Source organism: Pelodiscus sinensis, chromosome 3 (genome assembly GCF_052426305.1).
Source record: "Pelodiscus sinensis isolate ZL-2025 chromosome 3, ASM5242630v1, whole genome shotgun sequence".
Lineage (NCBI taxonomy): Eukaryota > Metazoa > Chordata > Testudines > Trionychidae > Pelodiscus > Pelodiscus sinensis.
In genome coordinates, this window is record NC_143054.1 from 32,771,408 (window position 1) to 32,793,660 (window position 22,253).

General features: G+C 43.5%; 1 long non-coding RNA gene and 1 pseudogene across 2 annotated transcripts in view; one reads left to right on the plus strand and one right to left on the minus strand.

Annotated features, from left to right (window-relative positions):
- LOC142827578 (uncharacterized) overlaps positions 1 to 22,253 on the plus strand; it is a 48,229-nt gene that overhangs the window by 18,894 nt on the left and 7,082 nt on the right. Inside the window, exon 2 of one of the 2 annotated variants that reach the window (XR_012902254.2) lies at positions 1,616 to 1,722. This is a non-coding gene — a long non-coding RNA (uncharacterized LOC142827578). The remainder of the gene's footprint in view (positions 1 to 1,615; positions 1,723 to 22,253) is intronic. The other variant, XR_012902253.2, reaches the window with a different exon arrangement.
- Positions 13,264 to 15,978, minus strand: LOC149524637 (uncharacterized; annotated as a pseudogene).

The window sequence follows — 22,253 nt, forward strand, 5'->3', positions numbered from 1 at the left end:
TCCATAGCCTTCTGTATTGTGGATTAGAGACATGAATTTTGTCTCCAGTATCCTGAAGTCACACACAATATGGCTGAAACTGCCAGTTGCTCTTGAGTAGCTACCCAGGAAGACAGGTGTGCAAATCCCTTTTGCTATTTTTGTGCTCTGTTTAGAGCAAAGAACAGTTCCAGTCCTTGTTCCTGACGGTGTCCAGGGAATTACTACTTCTAGGATTCCTGGGGCACTGATCTTCAAATGTCAGTGGGACAATGGGAAGGAAGAAAGGCCCTGGCACATAGAGTTGTCTGGCCACATGTAGGGTTAGATTAATCTTTTGTGAATCCCCAAAGCTTGCATGGAGAAGAGTGCAAGTGGAGCAAGCAGCAGGCAATGCCTTGGGGTGAATATAGGAAGAGGCTGAGCATGGTGGGTGGCCATGGACTAGGTGACATGGTGCCTTCTGGGTGTGGGCCCAGCACCACTGGTGCCATTACATATAAACCTGGTACTGGTTAAATGGGTGCAGCAACTAGGATTCTGGGGATGCGGCTTGAGGTAGGTTCTACTGTATACAGAGTTTATAGCTTAGTTCAAAGGCCCCATGATATAAATTGTTCCAGTGACCTTGGCAGACTATGTGGCTTTCATGAATTATTTCTGGGAAGGAAAGGGGGGAAGCACATGAAAAGGTAATTTCATGTAAAGTTTTTATATGCAAATTTCACTGAGCATTGTATTGTTAAATCCCCTGCAAGCAGGTTCACACTTGCAATGTGTAGTGGAAGTGCCCAGAAACCGCAATATGATGGGAGCTAATTTAGCTACAACTAATCAGGAAAGATTTTGGAGTTATCATGGATAGTTCTCTGAAAACGTCCACACAGTGTGCAGCAGCAGTCAAAAAAGCAAATAGGATACTAGGACCTTTGGTCTGATCCAGTACAGCCATTCTTATGTTCTTAAAGTGACATGAGAAGTGCAGATACATGTTCTCTGAGATTTCCATCCCTTCCCCCACCATGTATTTGCTGTAACTGCCATAGGACAGGTTGAACCTTCCTAATCCATACTTCCCTGGTCTGGCATGAGTACTACAGTGCAATCTAACCCTTCTTACTAACTATCACATTCAAGCTACTAAAACATGAGTTGCTTAATTCTTTCATTCATGGGCACTTACTATACAAGTCCCTGCTGACCCCAAATGTCCATCCCTAGATCAGAAATTTCCTACTTTTTTTTTTTTTTTTTTTTTTGTGCTACTTACTTTGAGCTGGATGGCTGGCATTTGCCAATGAACACCTGGAGTTATAAAAAAAAAAAGCATATGTAATCAAGGAGGGTGGTTTTAACTGTTTTTGGGTTATAGAACGGAACATGCTGTGGTGCTATAGTAGTCAAGTCTCTTACCACTAGATAAGAAAGAAATGGATTAAACTTGAATGTTTACATGTGCAAATGAGATGTCCTAGGTGGGCTTTTCTGCTTGTCCTTGGTTTTTAAAGACACACTTTCTTGAAATATTTGTCAGGTGAATAAAAAGGATATTTCCAACTATAAATAGTGGAATTAACATAATGCATTGATTTATTATTCAATGATACACTGGGTTCTACCTTGTTTACAAAAACAGATAAAAGCATCTACATTCTAATGGGCTTTCTCTGAAGACGTGTTGCAGATGTTATTACTCTTCTACTTTGGTGGACTTCCTCCCTTCCCTGGAGCAGTGAGTATATGGTACTACCAGTTTAATTCTCTTCGTTCCTCTTTCACATACACCCACCCATGCGTGTGAACCTGCCTTTTGCCTCCGTGGTGCTTGCCATTATAGTGAGTGTAAGAAAATAAGAAAAACTGATATTTATGGAGTCAGCCTGTGAATGAATGGGCATGCCTGAATGTAGCCAGTCTCAAATAGAATTAGTCTGTTAGTGAAAATAGTACATTGCAAGGACAGTACATTCTTTGGACAGTATTTAATTTTTCTGACTATCCTTTTATATTTACTATCTGCTATCCTTAGCATATTGCATAATTTATTTTGGAAGTTAATATGTATATAATGAAAGATACATTCATTAGGCCAGATCTATACTAGCAGAAAAAAATCAATGTAAAACATGCAATTCTAGCTAGGACAACTGCATAGCTGGAGTTGACACAACCTTATATAAAGTTATCTGGGGCAGTCCAACAGTGGGAGGTCAATGGAAGGAATGCTCTCATCAACTTCCTTTACTCTTTACGAGAAGTACTGTGGTTGACGGGTGCTGTCAGAGTTCGATTTTTAGCAGGTCTTTGCTAGACCCACTAAATAGAACACCAGAAGATTGACCCCCACAGCATGTATCTCTGCAACACTGATGACTAAGAGCTTGTCTTAATAGAAGTAAACCTTGTTTTAAGGGAAGGTACCAGGGTTTGTATTAGTGTGGTATGTCCTGTGGTTGTTGGTAAGAATCATCTTGAGGTTAGGTGGTTGTCTATAGGAGACTATGGGTCTGTCTCCCAGAGCCTCTCGGAGTTTAGTATCCTGTTCCAGTATAGGCTGTAGTTTATTGATAATGTGTTGGACAGGTTTAAGTTGGGGGCTGTAAGTGATGACAAGTGGTGTTCTATTGTTGGTTTTCTTGAAAGTTGTTGGTTTCTAGTTATTCGTCTGGCTCTTTCAATTTGCTTTTTTATTTCTCCGGGTGGGTAGTTGAGGTTTATAAATAACATAAGATCATGTTAAGATACTTGTTACTATGTAACAAAGTAAAGTCAACCATTCCCAATATCATAACTTCAGGCATCATATTGAACTGATTAAACATGCTTTTAGAGGTAAATGAATCCCTGCTGCAACTTCAGTGACTTCAGTGTAAGTAGAATTGCAAGGTGGCTGTGAAGTTTAGAATATGGTTCTTTTCCCACATGGCTTGATCATTGTGAACACAGATTCCTCCTTTGAAAAATGAAGATTTGTCATTTGTAACCTGATACTTCATTTTGTGGTAATTGTAACTACAAATTAAGAAGATACTCAGCTTTCAAATCTGTCTTAGATTTTATTATTATGACAGATAATGAATGCTGCCAGATAAACATTGGGTCTCTGTTTGGAGTCTTGTGCTTTAACATCCAGTGATTTGCATAAAATTTAAAAAAAAATTATCTTCAGCTATGACAACTGAAACAATCATCATCTATATAGCAAGTCTGTGTCATCAAAGATAGGATACCTTGTTCTTTATTTGAGTTAATTGTTCTTACAGGAACATAGGAATTGCACACAGTTTGCATTACAAAAAGTAAGTTGTACTCTGGTGATGTGCTAGGGAATTATTTATTTATGCAGGGTCCTTGTTATGGAGTCCCTCTCGGTATTTGTCAGAATAGCTCACAAACATTGGAGCTGAGACACAGAAACTAAAGGTGCATCTACATAGTACCCTAGTCTCCAAGTAAGATACACAATTTGCATATCTTAATTCAAATCTATTTGGAAATTTGGTGCATCTACACGGTGCCAAATTTTGAAATAATGCACTGTTTCAAGCCATCCCTTGTGCAATGAGGTTTACTGGGATGGCTAACTAGCATGTATCCATTACTTGAAAAAATATTTCAAAATAACACATGGCTTGTGTAGATGTGGGGTAGCTATTTGGGGACATCTCAGGTATCCTGAAATAGCTGTGCAGTGTAGACATACCCTAAGGGACTTTCTCAAGATTACAAAATGAGTCTGTGGCAGGGCTAGGAACTGCACACAGTTCATAGAATCATAGAACTGGAAGAGACCTCAGAAGGTCATCAAGTCCAGCCCCCTGCTCTAGGCAGGACCAATTCCAACTAAATCAACCCGGCCAGGGCTTTGTCAAGCTGAGACTTAGAGGTGTTTAGGGATGGAGACTCCACTAGTTCCCTAGGTAACCCATTCCAGTGCTTCACCACCCTCCTAGTGAAATAGTTTTTCCTAATATCCAACCTGGACCTTTCCCACCACAACTTGAGACCATTGCTCCTTGTTCTGCCATCTGTCACTACTGGGAACAGCCTCTCTCCATCCTCTTTGGAACCTCCTTTCAGGAAGTTGAAGGCTGCTATCATATCCCCCCTCATTCTTCGCTTCTGCTGACTAAACAGACCCAAGTCCCTCAGCCTCTCCTCATAGGTCATATTCTCCAGCCCCCTAATCATTTTGGTTTCCCTCTGCTGGACCCTCTCCAATGCTTCCACATCCTTTTTGTAGTGGGGGTCCCAGAACTGGACACAATACTCCAGATGCGGCCTCACCAAAGCCGAATAAAGGGGAATGATGACATCTCTGGATCTGCTGGCAATGCTCCTCTTAATGCAACCTAATATGCCATTAACCTTCTTGGCTACAAGGGCACACTGACTCATATCTAGCTTCTCATCCACTGTAACCCCCAGGTCCTTTTCTGCAGAACTACTACTTAACCGGTTGGTCCCCAGCTTGTAACTATGCTTGGGATTCTTCCGTCCCAAGTGCAGGACTCTACACTTGTCCTTGTTGAACCTCATCAGATTTCTTGTGGCCCGATCCTCCAATTTGTCTAAGTCATTTTGTACCCTATCTCTGCCCTTAAGCGTATCTACCTCTCCCCCCAGCTTAGTGTCATCCGCAAACTTGCTGAGGGTGCAATCCATCCCCTCATCCAGATCATTAATAAAGATATTGAACAAAACCGGTCCTAGAACCGAACCTTGGGGCACTCCACTAGAAACCGACCGCCATCCTGACATCAAGCCATTGATCACTACCCGCTGGGCCTGGCCTTCTAGCCAGCTTTCTATCCATCTTACCGTCCATTTATCCAATCCACAATCCTTTAACTTGCTGGCAAGAATATTCATAGAATCATAGAATAATAGGACTGGAAGGGACCTCAAGAGGTCATCGAGTCCAGTCCCCCGCCCTCAAGGCAGGACCAAGCTCTGTCTACACCATCCCTGACAGATGTCTGTCTAACCTGTTCTTAAATATCTCCAGAGAGGGAGATTCCACCACCTCCCTTGGCAATTTATTCCAATATTTGACCCCCCTGACAGTTAGGAATTTTTTTCCTAATGTCCAATCTAAACCTCCCGTGCTGCACTTTAAGCCCATTACTCCTTGTCCTGTCCTCAGAAACCAAGAGGAACAAATTTTCTCCTTCCTCCTTGTGACACCCTTTTAGATATTTGAAAACCGCTATCATGTCCCCCCTTAATCTTCTTTTTTCCAAACTAAACAAGCCCAGTTCATGAAGCCTGGCTTCATAGGTCATGTTCTCTAAACCTTTTATCATTCTTGTCGCTCTTCTCTGTACCCTTTCCAATTTTTCCACATCTTTCTTGAAATGTGGCGCCCAGAACTGGACACAGTACTCCAGCTGAGGCCTAACTAGTGCAGAGTAGAGTATTGTGGGAGACCATATCAAAAGCCTTGCTAAAGTCAAGGTATATAACATCCACTGACTTTCCCATGTCCACCGAGCCAGTTACCTCATCATAGAAGCTAATCAGATTGGTCAGGCATGACTTGCCCTTTGTGAATCCATGCTGACTATTCCTAATCACTTTCCTCTCATCCAAGTGCCTCAATATGGATTCCTTAAAGATCCCTTCCATGATTTTTCCAGGAACCGAGATAAGACTGACCGGCCTATAGTTCCCTGGATCATCCTTCTTCCCTTTTTTGAAGATGGGCACTACATTTGCCTTTTTCCAGTCATCCGGGATTTCCTCCGATCTCCACAACTTTTCAAAGATAATAGCCAAAGACTCCACAATGACATTTGCCAACTCCCTCAGTACCCTCAGATGCACGAAGTTCTCTTGTGTGTCCTGAAAGGATTAGGCACCTGATATGCAAGTCTCACCATTATAAATCTTTCATTCACTGTTGTGGTCTTTGTTTAACACTGAAGTGTCTCAGGGATCATAGTAGCTCGTTATGCTGAGTACAGGAAACAACTGTTCCCTCTGGTACTGTAGTAGGGTGATACTAATGTCAGCGGCTGCCATTTCTGAAAAGTTGGGTGGGATGCAAACTTGCATATCATTCCTGTTTCAGCCTCCCTGCTGTCTGGGAATGGAGTGGTGGAAATATCCTGGAGGGTGGAATGGTATAGGGAGTGTTTCAGCCCGGTCTGGGCAGGGATCAGTACCTACCTTGCTGTGCACATAGACCCAGACCAGGTCTTTGCTGCTTCTTGTCCAGCCAATAGGGAGAGAGGGTGTGGCACTGACAGTGTGGTATTAGGAGCCCTGGGCTGTCTGGCCAGCCTCATGGTGGTCTCTGTAAGCCTGGGGGAGACACTGTAGCACTGGCTAGCAAAGCTGTGAAAGTTGGGGAGGAGGGCATAAGAAACAAGGCCACATTCCCGAAAGTGTATGTGTGGAGCTTGCCCCAGTTCTTGGATGTAGTAAGAACTGCACTGGCAGTGGAGAAGTGAGTGGTGATCACTGAAAGCTGGCAATGCCAGATAACTATTGATCAGTCAGGAGTCAATTTGGAGTTGGGAAATCCACTGTGGTGGTTGCAGTGATGCAAGTGTGCAGGGCCACTAACTACATCTTGCTCTGACAGGCTGGCTCTGGGAAATGTGCAGTACATAGTGGATGGTTTTGCAGCAATGGGATTCCTGTACTGCAGAGGGTGATAGATGGCACACACACCTTTATTTTGGCATCAGAGTACCTTACCACAGAGTGCATCAATGGAAAAGGCTATTTTTCTACAGTATTGTGAGCACTAGTGGATACCAGGGACATCTATGTGGATGGTCAGGAAAGGTGCATGATTCATGCATCTTCAAGAATTCAGGCCTGTTCAGAAAGCTGGAAGCAGGGACTCTTTCCAGACTAAAGGATTCCCACTAGTGATGGTGAAATGCCAATAGTGATTCTTGGATACTCAGCTTTCCCTTCTCTTCATGACCTCAGCAAGGAGCACTTCAACAGCAGGGGCGGTATGACAGTGGAATATGCTTTTGGTCATTTGAAAGACCACTGGCAATGTCTAATCATGAGATTAGCCTTCAGTGAGGAAAATATCCCAATGGTTATATCTGTCTGCTGTGTGCGTCAAAACATCTGTGAAACAAATGGAGTGAGTTTCTGCCACTGTGGAGAGTGAAGGTGGAATAACTGTCTACTGATTTTTGAGCAGCTAGATACCAGGGTTAAAAGACCTCAACAGGGAGTTATATTTCTCCAAGAGGCTTCGAAAGACAAATTTAATCGTGATCCACAGTAGTGTGCTCTTGCTGGGCATTGATTTTAGCACCCTGGTATGAATCTTGTAAATGAGTGCTGAGTGTGTAGGAATATAACATTGCAAATGCACCTATTGATATTCTCTGTAAATGATGTCCGCTCCAGCCAGCACATGTTGTGAATTAATCAAGATAAATTGAGTTTCCACAAATACATGCAAACAGATATTTATAACTGAATGAAACATTATAAATACAGGAAAGAACCATTGGAGGGGGGGGAGGGGGGGAGGAGTCCCTTCTGTTTCACAAACACATACTGACCTGTGCGACACGGTTGGTGTATATATGGCTGCAGTTTCTTATACTGTCTTCTGTCTTGGAGTGGCAAGATAGGAAAGTGGACCAAGATACCACATGAAGTGTGTGGGGGGGAGAGGTACTAGAATGCAGCTATCTGTGGACTTCAGAGAGAGGCAAGAATGGGTATGTTGTCGACCTTTAGGTTCAAGATAAGAATATAAGAATGGGTCAGACCAAAGGTCCATCTAGTCCAGCATCCTGTCTGCTGACAGTGGCCAATATCAGATGCCCCAAAGGGAGGGAACACAACAGGTAATCCTCTTGTGACTCCTCTCCTGTCAACTTTCCAGACAGAGGCTAGGGACACCATTCCTACCCATCCTAGCTAATAGATTCATGGAGGTTAGATCCATCAATAGCTATCTAGCTCTGTTTTGAACCCTGGTAAAGTCCTAGCCTTCCCAACATCTTCTGGCAAGGAGTTCCACAGGCTGACTATACACTGAGTGAAGAAAAACTTCCTTTTATTTGTGTTAAACCTGCTGCCTATTAATTTCATTTGGTGACCCCTAGTTCTTATATTGTGAGAATAAGTAAATAACTTTTCCTTATTCACTTTTTCCACACCAATCATGATTTCATAGAGCTTTATCATTTCTTCTCTCCCCTTCCTCCCCCTCTAGTCTCTTCTTTACTAAGTTTAAAAGTCCAAGTCTTTTTAATCTCTCTTCATATGGGACTCATTCCAAACCCCTAATTATTTTTGTTGCCCTTTTCTGAACCTTTTTCCAATGCCAATAGATCTTTTTTGAGATGAGACAACAACATCTGTATGCAGTATTCATGATGTGGGCGTACCATGGTTTTCTATAGAGGCAATAAAAAGGGATACAGAATAAGAGAGAATATCTTAATGATTCCTAACATTCTCTTTGCTTTTTTGACTTCCACTGTACATTGAGTGGATGTTTTCAGAGAACTATCCCCAATGACTCCAAGAGCTCTCTTGAGTAACTGTAGCCAAATTAGTTCCCATCATATTGTGTATAAATAGTTGGGATTATTTTTTCCAATGTGCATTACTTTACATTTATCAAGATTAAATTTCATTTGCCTTTTTTTTTTTTTTTTTTTTTTTTTGTCCAATCACTTGGTTTGGTGAGTTCTTTTGAAGCTTTTCCATCTGCTTTGGTCTTAACTATCTTGAGCAATTTAGTATCATCTGCAAATTTTGCAACCTCACTGTTTACCCCTTTCTTCAAGTCTTTTATCAATAAGGTGAATAAGATTGGTCCCATGACAGACCCTTGGTTACCAGTCTATAATTGCCAGGATCATCTCAAGACCCCTTTTTAAATATTGGTGTCATGTTAGCTATCTTCCAGTCATTAGATACAGAATCTGATTTAAAGGATAGGTTACAAACCACACTGAACTGTTCCACAATTTCACATTTCATATTAACAAGGTGACTTGTTAATGTTTATCAATTTGTTCCAAAACCTCTTCTAATGACACCTCAATCTGGGACAATTCCTCAGATTTGTGACCTAAAAAGAATGGCTCAGATTTGGGAATCTCCCCAATATTCTCAGCTGTGAATACTTAAGTGAAGAATTCATTTTAGCTGCTCTGCAATGGCTTCATCATCTTTGAGTACTTCTTTATGATCTCGATAGTCCAAGGGCCCCACTGGTTGTTCAGCTGGGTTACTGCTTCTGATGTACTTAGCTGTTTAGACACACTCAAAATATTTATTTTGAAATAACAACTGTTATTTCAAAATAACTTTACCAACGTCTACACAGCCAAACTATTTCAAAATTAAATTGAAATTGGCATTATTCCTCATGGAATGGGGTTTACCAATTTTGAAATAAGCCCTCTGCTATTTTGAAATAAGCGCTGTGTAGACGCTTATCATATATATATATATATATATTAGTAGCCCAATGTCTGAGAGTCTATAATGCTGTAGAATTACAGTCTTGCCTGTGGGGGGCACTCTTGCCTCCTGCCGAGGTGCTTGGCTGAGTTCTGTGCCGCTCAGCCAGGCTGCAGCGGGAGAGCAAATGGCCGTCTGGTGTCCACAGTCCCCATGCAGCACCCCTGTGCTGCATGGGGAGTGCAGACCTCAAACGGCCGCTTGCTGCCACTTGCTTCCCCCACCGTGGCCCGGCTGAACAGTGCAGAACTCAGCCGAGCGCCACGGTGGGAGGGGAAGGGGCAACATGCCCGGGAGAAGCACCAGGGTGCCCGGGGCAGCTCCGGCTCCTTGCTGCAGATGTCCTGAGTGCTGTGGTGTCCTGATTGAGGGCAACCAGAGCACACAGAGGAAAATAATGCTTTGCTATCCCTCAGCGAGGTAAGCAAGCAGGGAAACCTTAACTGACTGTTCAGTGTGTGTGTGTGTGTGTGTGGGTGGGGGGGGGGGAGTCCCTTTCAGCACAGGTCTCAGATACCTTGTGTGGCTGCTGCCTGAGGCTAACTCCTGTCCTGATGCCCTGCCAGAACTGGTTCTGTCCGGCCTTAAATGGGACACAGCATCCTATCAGTGTGGACATGCTATTTCGAAATAACAAAACGCTATTTCGAAATGCATTTTGTGTCTAGACACGTTATTTCAAAATACAGGCAGTCCCTGGGTTACGTACAAGATAGGGACTATAGGTTTGTTCTTAAGTTGAATTTGTATGTAAGTCGGAACTGGTACATATTGTAGGGGAAACTCTAGCCAAACATTTCTCCAGAGCTCAGTTTTATTCTCCCACACCTCACTTCCCTCAGTCCTTTATTCTCAAGCTGAGGTGTCTGCTGAGAAAAGCCACTCTGTGTCTCCCTGGTCTGCTGGGGGAGGGGGGGTGCTAGCTTCGCGTCTCCTTGGTCTGCTGGGGGGAAGCAGCTAGTGCAGGGTTGCCTCACCCCATTTGTAAGTAGGGATCCGATGTAAGTCGGATCCATGTAACCCGGGGACTGCCTGTAGCCGTCATTTAAGTTCTCAAGACATTTTATCTCTGCATCCCATCCTGAGGTGATGTGTACCTAGTCAATATGAGATTATTTGAAATCCCCTGCTATTATTGAGTTTATTTTGATAGCCTCTCTAATCTTCCTTAGCATTTCATAGTCACTATCACTGGCCTGATTGGGTGGTCAATAATATATCCCTATTGCTATAGTCTTATTATTGGACCATGGAATTACTATCCATAGAACAGTTTGTCTTATTTAAATTGTTTACTTCAATTGTTAGATTTTACATTTTCTTTCACAGTGCCACTTCTCCAACCACATGACCTGATCTGTCCTTCCCATATCTTTTTATACCCTTGTATGACTGTCCCATTGATTTTTTTTCCTCATTCCACCAAGTTTCTACTATATCAATATCCTCTTTTAAAATGAGGCACTCTAGTTCACCCGTCTTATTATTTAAACTTCTAGTATTTGAGTATAAGCACTTTAATAATTTGTCACTATTTGTCTGCCATTTCCTGATATTAGACATTTTCATTTGATTGTCTCATCTGATCTCCCCGACTAGAACAAAGCGTATCTCTATTAATAGATCCTCCCCTAAGAGATGTCTCTGTCTGATCCATGTGTTCCTCCTGTAGACTTTTCCCCAGCCCTTATTTTAAAAACTGCTCTACAACCTTTTTAACGTTAAGTGCCAGCATGTTCCTTGTTGGTTTAGGTGGAGCTCATCCTTCCTGTATAGGCTCCCCCTAACCCCAAAGATTCTCCAGTTCCTAATTAAACTAAATCCCTCCTCTCTACACATTGTCTCATCCACACCTTGAGCCTCTGAAGTTCTGCCTACCTGGCTGTGCACATGGAACTGGAAGCATTTCAGAGAACGCTACGCTAGAGATCCTGGATTTCAATCTCTTTCCTAGCCACTTAAATTTAGCCTCTAGAACCTCTCTCTTACCCTTCCCTATGTCATTGGAACCTACCTGTACCACAACCACCGGCTCCACCCCAGCGCTACACATACGTCTATCTAGATGTCTTGAGGGATCCACAGCCTTCACACCAGGCGGGCAAGTCACCATATGGTTCTCCTGGTCATCACAAACCCAGCTATCTATGTTTCTAATAATCAAATCCCCCATTACTAACACCTGCCTTTTCCTAATGACTGGAGTTCCCTCCCCTGGAGATGTATACTCAGTGCAAGAAAATACCATAACATTCTCTGGAAGGAGGGTGCCAATTGTGGGATCATTTCCCTTTTCTCCAGTTGATTTTTTTCCTTTCCTAAGCCTTTCGTCCTCCTTAACAGCACAGGGGCTGTCTGACTGGAACTAGAACAGTTCTTCAGTGTCCTGGAAAGCCTCATCTATGTACCTCTCTGCCTCCCTTAGCTCCTCCAATTCAGCCACCCTGTACTCCAAAATCTGTATGCAGTCTGAGGGCCAGGAGCTCCTGGCATCAAATGCACACATACTCCTCCTGCTCCTGGAGTAGCTGCCCTTGGAATAGCTGCCCTGTCTTCAACGCTCTCTAGCATGTCTGTTGTTTTCTTGAAAAGGTCTAACATCCTCTGGATGTCTCTTGTTGTTCTCTTCTCTACTCTATCCTTGTCCATGCTGTCAGTAGGGGTGATTCTCCAAGCTCCATGATTGGTATACAAAGTGACTTGCAGGATCATTTGGAACATACCATCCTGTGTCCTCTTCCTTTTCCTCCTAATCTGACTAAGCTGCTCCACTATTGTGGCTGGAGAGATTCTTCAGATCACATTTCCAGCAGCAAAAGATACGAGTACTCCTATGCATGGAGTGTATTCACAAGATAAAATGGAAAGTTGGCATACTGAACTCCTTTTAATGCACATACATCACAAGCACTACATCTCACTTCTCCTTGGGATTCATGGGGCACAGCAGCAGTTCCAATCATGAGTACAGTCTCAAGGGCCAAGTTAGGACAGTAAGGGGAGTTGGCAGGGTAGCTCATGGGCATGACTACAGCCATAGGGCACTATTTTCTACAGTCAGTGGTAAATTTAGCTGATATTTCACTTCTAAGGGCTTAAGTATTGTCTTTGTGGGTGCTCTGGGTGTAGAGAACCCACAGGGAATAATTAGTAGGTGCAGCATACCCACCAGCAGCTAATCTCCCTCCTCTGCTTATCTTATGACTGCTGCCTGGTGGCCCCCTTGACCTACTCCCTCCCCCCCTCCGTCCTTTCTAGTACCTTCCATCTTCTGCAGAACAGCTGTTCTGTGGTGTTCAGAGGCTCTGGTAGGGAGCGGGAGGAGTGGGGACATGACACTCAGGGGAGGGTATGGAAAGGAGTATGTCTGGGGCTGGGAGTTGGGGGAAGGGGTGGAGTAGGAGCAGGGCCTGAGTCAGAACAGGGGTGCTAAGCTTCCCCCAACTAGAGCAGAAAGTGGTGCCAATGCATGAGAGTAATGGATGCTGACAGGGAAGTCTCCTGAATGCATCTGTCTCACTGTTACCTGTGTGCTGCAATGAGCACTGCTGAAATAATTGCTGACTAGCATGGGAAGTATCCTACCATCAGAAGACATGTCAGCTCTCTACAGAAACCTGTGGCTGGGGATTGAAGCCTACCCTCAGGATGGCTTTCTCAAGATCAGTAGAGAAGATTTACTGCATATCCCGGTGTGCATAAATTGTTCTGCAGGGCTCCCTTTGCTGAACTGTACAGGGGAATAAGAAGTAGACAGTGGTTATTTCACTACCTCTTCTAGCATGAATAAAACTATGTAACAGTTGGATCCTTGTAGTATCACAGCAAACTGCACATTCCTTCCCCTTCATCAGGCTCACTCATGTTGGATTGTAGGGACTTCCTTGACTGTTCGGGAGTCAAAAACAGGTCTCACGCCAGTCCCCATACTATTCCTCTCTCATCCAACAACACCTTACTGTTCCCTTTGAGAGCCTGTGACTTCTGCTCCACTGAAGTATCCATGGATCTCTTGGGCATGGTGGTAGTAGTGTCTCTGCTGAGGATATCATGCAGCTCATTGTAAAAGCAGCAGGTCTGTAGCTCCAACTTTTAGCCTCCCTTGGCTACGGGTACACCTACCACAGCTCCTTCACGTTCACATGGCACTGCTGTGGGTCCTTCTTGTAGCTCTCCAGTCCCATGCCCTTAGAGATCTGCTTGTAGATATCAGTGTTTCTATGGCTGGTTTGGAGCTATGCTTGCACAACCTCTTCTCCCCACATACCCAGTAGATATACCACTCCAGGCATGTGTTTGCAGTGTGGAGCTGGCATGGACAGCTGGGCAGCTGCTAGATGAGCTCTCCACACTGAGCAAACAAAATGAGGAATTTCAAAAATGTGTGAGGCTATTAAAAGAGGAGGGACATGTACTTGAGCATTGGTGTTCTAAACTGTGACCAGAGCAGTCATAATGGGGCATTGTGGGACATTGCCTGGAGGTCACTAAAGTTGCTGTAAAAGTGTCTACATTGATACTGCATCGGCCTAAGCACTAGGTGCCCCAAAGTAGCTAAATTGACATAGCATGAGGGTTATATCAGCAGGATTTTAGGGTGGATGCTTAGAGTTTGACTGATGAAAACTGCCTTTTGTCTGTAGGAAAGGCCAGGCCTAAGCTTCTGTATTTTGCAACATTTCCTGTCAGCCCCAGTAAAATACATTTTTTCCCCTTAGTCATATATATAGTAGCCCAATGTCTGTGAGTCTGTAACGCTTGAAATGCTGGCTGTTCCCTCTAGGCAGCCCGTGCTGCATGGAGAGTGCGGGGCCCAAACGGCCGCTTCTGCCGCTTGCTCCCTCGTGGCAGCAGAAGCCAGCCGAGTGCCATGGTGGGAGGGGAAGGGGGGCGTGGCGGTGATGTGTATATGGCCAGGGGCGGGGCCTGGAGCCGCAGTCACACTGCACGTCACCACCCTGTCCCCCTTCACCTCCCACCATGGCGCTCAGCTGACTTCTGCGCCGCTCAGTTGGGCCACCATGTGGGAGCAAGTGGCACAAGCAACCGTTTGGCCTCCGGCCTCTCCATGCAGCACAAGGAGCATGGAGCCCAAATGGCCATTTGGGCTCCATGGTCCCCCGAGTGAGAGGCAGGAGAGGGAGGAGAGCTAGGAAAAAACTTGAACAATAAATGGTACTGCAGCACTTTAAGACTAATGGAAAATGTAGATGGTATCATGAGCGATCATTGGCACAACCCACTTCAAGCACCGATGGTCTTTGCCTCTAGTACATGGAATGTTACTGCCAACCTAGGGGCCTGGAGTATAGAGTTGCCTCAATATGGCTTTCTCTACACTCTATTTTTTTGCAGAAGAATAGAGGCATAAGGATCTTGCGCAAAAAGGGGGTTTGTCCACACTGCTTGCTTTTTCTCAAAAACCTCTTGTGCAAAATGGATTGGAAGAGATTATGCAAATGAAGTGTGAGAAAATGCTAACGAGTGCTTCATTTGCATTGCCTCTTCTGCAAAAAGTTCGTAGTGTAGACATAGCCTATGGGTTAGACATAAGTTACTGAGCAAGGAACTGATTTTGATTTTTCCCTTGGATCAGGCTGGGACGCAGATTGAACCAATTCACAATATGGGCCTAAAGAAAGTTTTCTTTGGAAGACATCAGTGGCTCTCCATTGGGTTCTCAGCTATAATGAAAATCTGCCCCCCCCCCCGTAATAATACATACATAGCTGTAATGTGCTTCCTCTATCCATGAATAAATACCCAATATAAAAACCCGTGTCTTTAGAAAAACAATTGGGCTGCGTCTAGACTGGCATGATTTTGCAGAAATACTTTTAACGGAAAGTTTTTCTGTTAAAAGTATTTCTGCAAAAGTGCGTATAGATTGGCACGGATGCTTTTGCGCAAAAAGTGCTTTTGTGCAAAAGCATCCGTGACCAGTCTAGATGCGATTTTGCACAAGAGAGCCCCGATCACCATTTTCCTGAGGGGGAGCATGAAATATTTGTGCAAGAAGCACTGACTTTGTACATTACAAAGTCAGTGCTCTTGCGCAAATTCAAGTGGCCAGTGTAGACAGCTGGCAAGTTTTTGTGCTTTTGCGCAAAATCTTGCCAGTCTAGACGCACCCTTGTTGTCCACACCTGTAAATTCAACTACTGTATTTTTTTTAAAAGACTTTGCTTTTCGTGGTTGCTGTGAAGCTGGAAAAAGCCAACCCTAGAAGCTCAAAATAAAAAGCAATTTAAAATATATTATGACTTTTTGGGGCACAAGTCATGATTTTTTTTCAATGTTGAGATTAGAAATATTCATAACAAAACACACTAATATTCACACATTCAGCTCTTACAATCTGATATCTTTATCATGCATGGTTTAATACGGCATAAAGATTACAGAGCAATCTGTGTGGATCTGATTTGCTTCTTTGGAAATCAGTGGGAGCCTTGTCAGTCATTTTCAAAGGCAACAGAACTGAACGAAAGCCAGCTTCTTACTCTGCTCTTTGTTATATCCATTCAGCCTCATTGATTTATGTGGATGTGCAAATTGTTACTGTAGCTTAGTGTCTATTCATCTGTAACTAAGAACTACAGGAGAAAATATATTTATAAAAGATGTATTTTATGCTGTTTGAGAGAAACAAAACATGTTTTAAAAATATCAAACTTTCCCATTCAACTCTACTGGTCAAAAAAACCATTTTTGAGAAGCTCTTTCACTACCTGGAAAAACACCAGCCTTTCCTTTTGAGCTCAGGATTTACCAAAGTCTGCTTTTAAAAAAGGTACTCTAGGCTATTTTTAAAAAAAAAAACTTTACGACTGCAAATAGCTTCACAAATCATTCATGGACCTGATTTCAGAGGTGCAGAAGGCTTGCAGCTCTCACCAGCTATATTTGAGTTGGGGGTGACCAAAACATCTGAAAAATCAGGCCCTCTACACTCATTTCTTGTCCATGCATCTGATGAAGTGGATCTTAGCTCACGAAAACGCGTGCCCAAATACATCTGTTAATCTTTAAGGTGCCAGGGACTCCTTGTTTATTTTACATACTTTTGTAGTCCCTTTGTATTGAGGGAAAATAGTTTTTTTTCTGGACTGTTTCAAACTAAACTTAAGAACGCTGAAAGGAACTAAAATAAAGGAACCCAAAGGGTTAGTTTCTCCTTGTCTGCTTAGCTATTGCCTTCATAAATCAAAACTAGACCCCAGATAAAGAGGCTGCACTTCTGGTAGTTGTTTGCAAAGCAGTTATGGGGCCATGGCAAACCAAACAACATGTTCATTGTTTCAGCCAGACCCAGTGCCTTTTAGGCTGATCCTCTGCTGCCTCTTCCAGCTCTCTGGACAGAGTAGCAAAAATGAGGCAAAATATATAGTTTGATTGCTGTTTTCTCTTGCTCACTAATCCCTGAGTAACTCAATTTTGAGGATTGGAGTGCTACTTTGTTAGGACTGTTTTTAGGAAAAGTTACATATGGCAGGAGGGGGTCTTGTAAATAGAGGGGTTCTTTTAAAAAAGGGTCAGACGCAGCAGGCACTGTTTTGAGCTTACAGGGACCCTTAGGGGTTTTGTTTCGTGTTTGCATTTTCAGTGCAATGGGTCAAATGGACTGTTACACCTGTATAGACTTGCTATAACATAATTGCTGCATGATGCTTTAGGCAGGAGCGATATTTAAGGTTTTCGGTGGTGGGGGGCTGATCAGTGCATGCTGTGAGGCCCAGGAGGAGAAGAGTGAGAGCATGTGTGGGTGGACTGAGGACAGATGCTTCAGCAGTGTTACCGAGCATGTTCAATATAAGCCAAGCACCAGCTGAGGTGGGGAACCATCCCATCCACCCTCCTCCTAGCCTGCACACATCATCTCTGTCCAGGGTCTAATAAGGCACTAGAAAACTCTACTTTTTGACAGACAACTTAGCCATTAGATGATAGGAGCACTGTATCTAATTCCTATATAAAAGAAAAATTGTTGGGCCCATTCGGCTCTAACACTAACACATTCTGACATCTTGTGGTAAGTCACTTAAAGGACACTGAGAATAGTGATAGAAATGTAGCCGTGTTAGTCTGGTGTAGCTGAAACAAAATACAGGACTATGTAGCACTTTAGTCTTTAAAGTGCTACATAGACCTATATTTTGTTTCAGCTACACCAGACTAACACGGCTACATTTCTATCACTATTCTACATGCAAGGAACTACATTTAGCCATTTGGAATTGAAATCTATCAACCATATGAAGAAACTTGCACAGATACAGACAGACATCATCTTTCTATCCAAGTGAAAGAAGATGGACATCATACCCAAAGGACTGAAAGTGAAATTGTTAGTCTTTAAAGTGCTACGTAGTCCTGTATTTTGTTAAAAGACACTGGTTAGCCTTAAAATGTTAATGTATAATCTGACTTTGTTGCTACCTCTTTGGAGAAAGAGCCCAGGAGTGCTGACGGCATCTGTCTATCTCCACTCTGGAACGGGAGTGGAGGTCTAGTGTATTACAGAAAGGGGGCAGATACATTTTATCTCTATATAAGAACATCAGAATTACCACACTGGGTCAGACCAATGATCTTCCTAACCCTGTAGCCTGTCTTCTAATAGTGGCCAATGCCAGGTGCTTCAGAAGGAATAAATAGAATAGGCAATCATCATGATATCATCAGCCCTTTCCCAGTTTCTGCGAAACAGAGGCAAGGGACCTCATCCCTACCCATTCTGGCTAGTAACATTGATGGACCTATGCTCCTTGAACTTATATTGTTCTGATTGGAACCCTGTTATAGTTTGGGCCTTTGCACCGTTACATGGCAAAGAGTTCCACAAGCTGACTGTAAAAAAAAAAAAAAAATGGTTTTAAATCTGCTGCTGATAAATTTAATTTGGTCAACTTTTTGTGTGTTAGTGAAGAAATGAATAACATTTCCTTATTCTGTTTTTCCATGCCATTCATGATTTTCTAGACCTCTAACATATCGCCCCACCCCTTTAGTAATTTCTTTTCCAAGTTGAAAAGTCCAAGTCTTGTTGCTTTCTCCTCATATGGAAACTGTTTCTTACCCCCTAATCATTTCTGTTGCCCTTTCTGTACCTTTTCCAGCTTCAATATATCTTTTTTTAAGACGAGGTGACCAGATCCGCATACAGTATTCAAAATATGGGCATACAATGACTTCATATAGAGGCAATATGGTATTTTGTTATCTTAGCTATTCCTTTCCTAATTCCCAACATTCTGTTAGCTTTTTAGTTTTTAGACTGCCACTGCACATTGAACAGATATTTTCAGTGAACTATCCACAATGATTCCAAGGTGGGATTTTTTTTTTTAGTGGTAACAGCTATTTTAGACTCCATGATTTTTGTATCTATAGTTAGGGTTATATTGTACATGTGCATTGTGTTGCCGAGTCGCACAGTTTTGTGAGATCCCTTTGTAACTCTTTGCAGTAAGCTTTGGCTTAGTCACTGTTCATCTTTTTTTTTTTTTTTTTTCAAGAACATTTATATGATTTAACAGCAGTCATCCAAATGCAAATCCCAACAGCACAACACTCATTCCTACTCTTCCCCCCGCCCCCATCTTTTAAGTGGAGTGCCTGGCAATGTTTTCATGATGATCGAACAATCCTGAAGTTACTGGAATGCCCACCCTTTTGTTTTTAATCACCTGCCTTCCTCTTTTTGTAAGACTCCCTGTCCTAAAGGCAAAGCTGCAAGCAGCTCAAACTCTGTTGCATTTAAGCACTGCCTCTGGAATCAAGTCATGGGCTTTAAGCAGACCTCGAGTATGAAATACAAGAGTTCCAACTTCAGGGGGGCTACTGCCCTCCTAATTCCCTATACATGGTGGTTTGTCTTTAGGTATTTAAAATGAGAGCTGTTTAACCAGAGCAGAGACAGTTATGACACTAACATTTTCCTCTTTGTAAACTCAGGCTCCATGCAACATTTTTTAAAACAGTCTTTATTTACTTTGATAAAGAAGAAAAATCATGACTTTGCCATGAAGAATTAAAGCTCTTATTATGACTCCAATCCTATGCCCACCTGCTGGGATTTTTGTGCTGTCTGATAGAGGCTAGTTGGGCTCCTCGGGAGCTTATTGCAGGAAACCTCATTTCATAGTAGGCACATATGAACTGATGGGCTTAAGAATACCTAAATGGGGTTAGACCAAAGATCCATCTCGTCTAGTATCCTTTCCTCATAAGGAACCTGTTTCCTATCCCTAATCACTTTTGTTGCTCTTTTCTTCTAATTCCAGTTTATCCTGAGGCAACTGGTCGGTGTGAACCCAGATGGCTTCTGGCCAGGTGACCCCCCCCCCCCCCCCACACATACCTGGGAAAGGGTTGGGGCAACCCTCCTTCATCCCAGGACCTGCCTCTCTCCACTCCTGCTTTGCTCCTTCCCACCTTGCTCTGCCGCCTTCTTCCTCTTTCTTATTCTTGTGCCACCCCTGCCCCACCTCTGGCCCCAACTGAGATGGCCCTGGGACTAGTGGGGCCAGCGCCAGCAGCAGGAGTCTGTCACTGCCCACCGCCTGCACTCGTTGGCAGTGGCAGAGTAAGCCAAGCAAGACAGTCCCAGTTGTTTTGCTCTCCGAGTGGAGTTGCTCCACTTTCCACTGGGGAGTGCAGAGGTGGTCCTGCCCCCTCCCCAGAGCAGCATGGCCAGGAAAGCAAAGCAGCTTGGGCCATCTTGCTCCGCTTCCTCTGCTGCTGCTGGTGAGCGGGAGAGCGGGCAGATGCTAGCCCCTCCCATTCACAGCATTTGGGAAACATGTAACCCCTTGTGCCCCCCAAATGTTGCCCCTGTCTTTATCTTCTCCTTTGTGTTGACAGTGTTATGGGTGGGCCCTTGCTGTGAGTTTACTTTGAATCTAGTAAGACTCTCTATGATGTTTGTTCAACAGTCAATCATAATGGCCCCCAATTCTCTCTCCAGTTCTGAAATTTCAAACTGAATATTAAGTTTAGAAAATTATTGGTTCTGTGGCCCTTCTTGCTCCCCTCTTACTCTGGCATCCCTCATAAAAAATTAATTATAATCAGCCTTAATGATACTCTCCTCTGCCTGGGTTGCTTTTTCCTTGTTTAGTGCAGTTCCCTTTTTGAAGGCTCTCTATCCAAAGCAAATAAACTTGTATCAAAATCAAACATGGCTGTAACAATCTGCCAGGTTCAATTCAGCCTCCTTTAAGCTATTCAGTAAGGAGGGGAAGGGGGAAGAATGTGATGACTTCATAATAATGAAGCAGTGGGTGACATACTGAGGGAAGAGGAAGTGGTTGCTTTTGTGCTCTTATTTAAAGTAGAAATGTAGAATAAAATCCTAGGAGCAAATTCTGTTTTGTTTACCCTGAGTTAAATACAGAGATAATGCCATAGTCTAGAATTGCATTTCTGAGAATTTTCAACTGGAGTAAGCTGCAATAGATCTGGGCCTTTAACAATAAAGGTTGTTTATACCTTCAGGCATTTATTCCATACCTGGACCAGTACATTGGACCATATAGTGTCTTCCGCTTACTAATGTATGTAAACAGTACAGAACAACATTTTCTCTTGTCCAGAAAAATCGAATTTTGACAAAACAAACTCTAAAGATGTTTCCCAACCCTGAACAGATGCAATGAAGTGAGAATGCACTGTCTTTGTATTAGAAACTGTATTGTGCCTGTTAAAATGTGAAGTGTTTTTGCTGATGAATCAGGTTTGATGGGCACAGTCATACATACATACATTTCAAAACTTTCTCCACTGATTTGCATACTTAGAATCATAGAACACTAGAACTGGAAGGGACGAGAGGTCATCGAGTCTAGTCCCCTGCCCTCATGGCAGGACCAGTACCATCTAGACCATCTCTGATAGATGTCTATCTAACCTGCTCTAATACTTCTCCTGGGTGGTTTTTATTCCCCCCCCCTTCCACTCCTCCAAAACATACTAAATTTATTTTTTAGGAAGACCATGAGGATCACATCCCCAGGAGTGTGAATTATTCAACAAAACAGACCAGAGCTCATGCAGTGGGAGGTAGAATCTTCCCTGCCCTCATGAGCTAGGGTGGTATCCCTGTTCATTCAGGGTTGTGAGCTAGTGTGCTTTAAATGTAGTGGACAGTCTCACATCAACTTCACTGGGAGCTAGATCAACATCCCAGCCCTTGGCTGCTCTACTAAGATGTAGCTGTGGGGTCTGTGGTGTGAGCTCAAACTATTCAACTTATTTCACTTAGGTCACCAATCTCTTTCAGCTGCTAAGGCACAAAGCGGCTGATTCACCCCAGGCTGAGCTGTACTTGGGGGACTGCCACATTGCTTATAGCAACAGCCCACTGATATCACACTGCTCAGCTTCAGGGTAAGTGGTAACAGATAAGGAGTGGTTTGACTTAGAAGCAGAGACTTTGCATAGTTAAAGTTCAGTGCTAGCACGCCATCATTAAGTCCTGGACCTATTTCCTTCCCTCCTCCATATTCCCCGATGGAAATTGGAGCTAGGGTAGGCTGGCAGACATGGACTCCTCTACTTCATGTGCAAGGGCAACTCTCCACTGGTCCCTTCAGGAATCAACACCGACACTTTTTGGCCCTGGAGGATGAGTGGCACCAAGTGCATGTAGCAGCCTGGAGAATCACTAGCTACCCATGGTAGGTTACTGCTACCCATGGTAGGGTACTGCATGGGTTTTGTGCTGAGGGGCCCCAGCTAATGTGGGACCCTTGAAAGATTGTTGCACCTCTGGCCCCACTGGCCTGCCCCTCCTCTTCCCCCTGAAG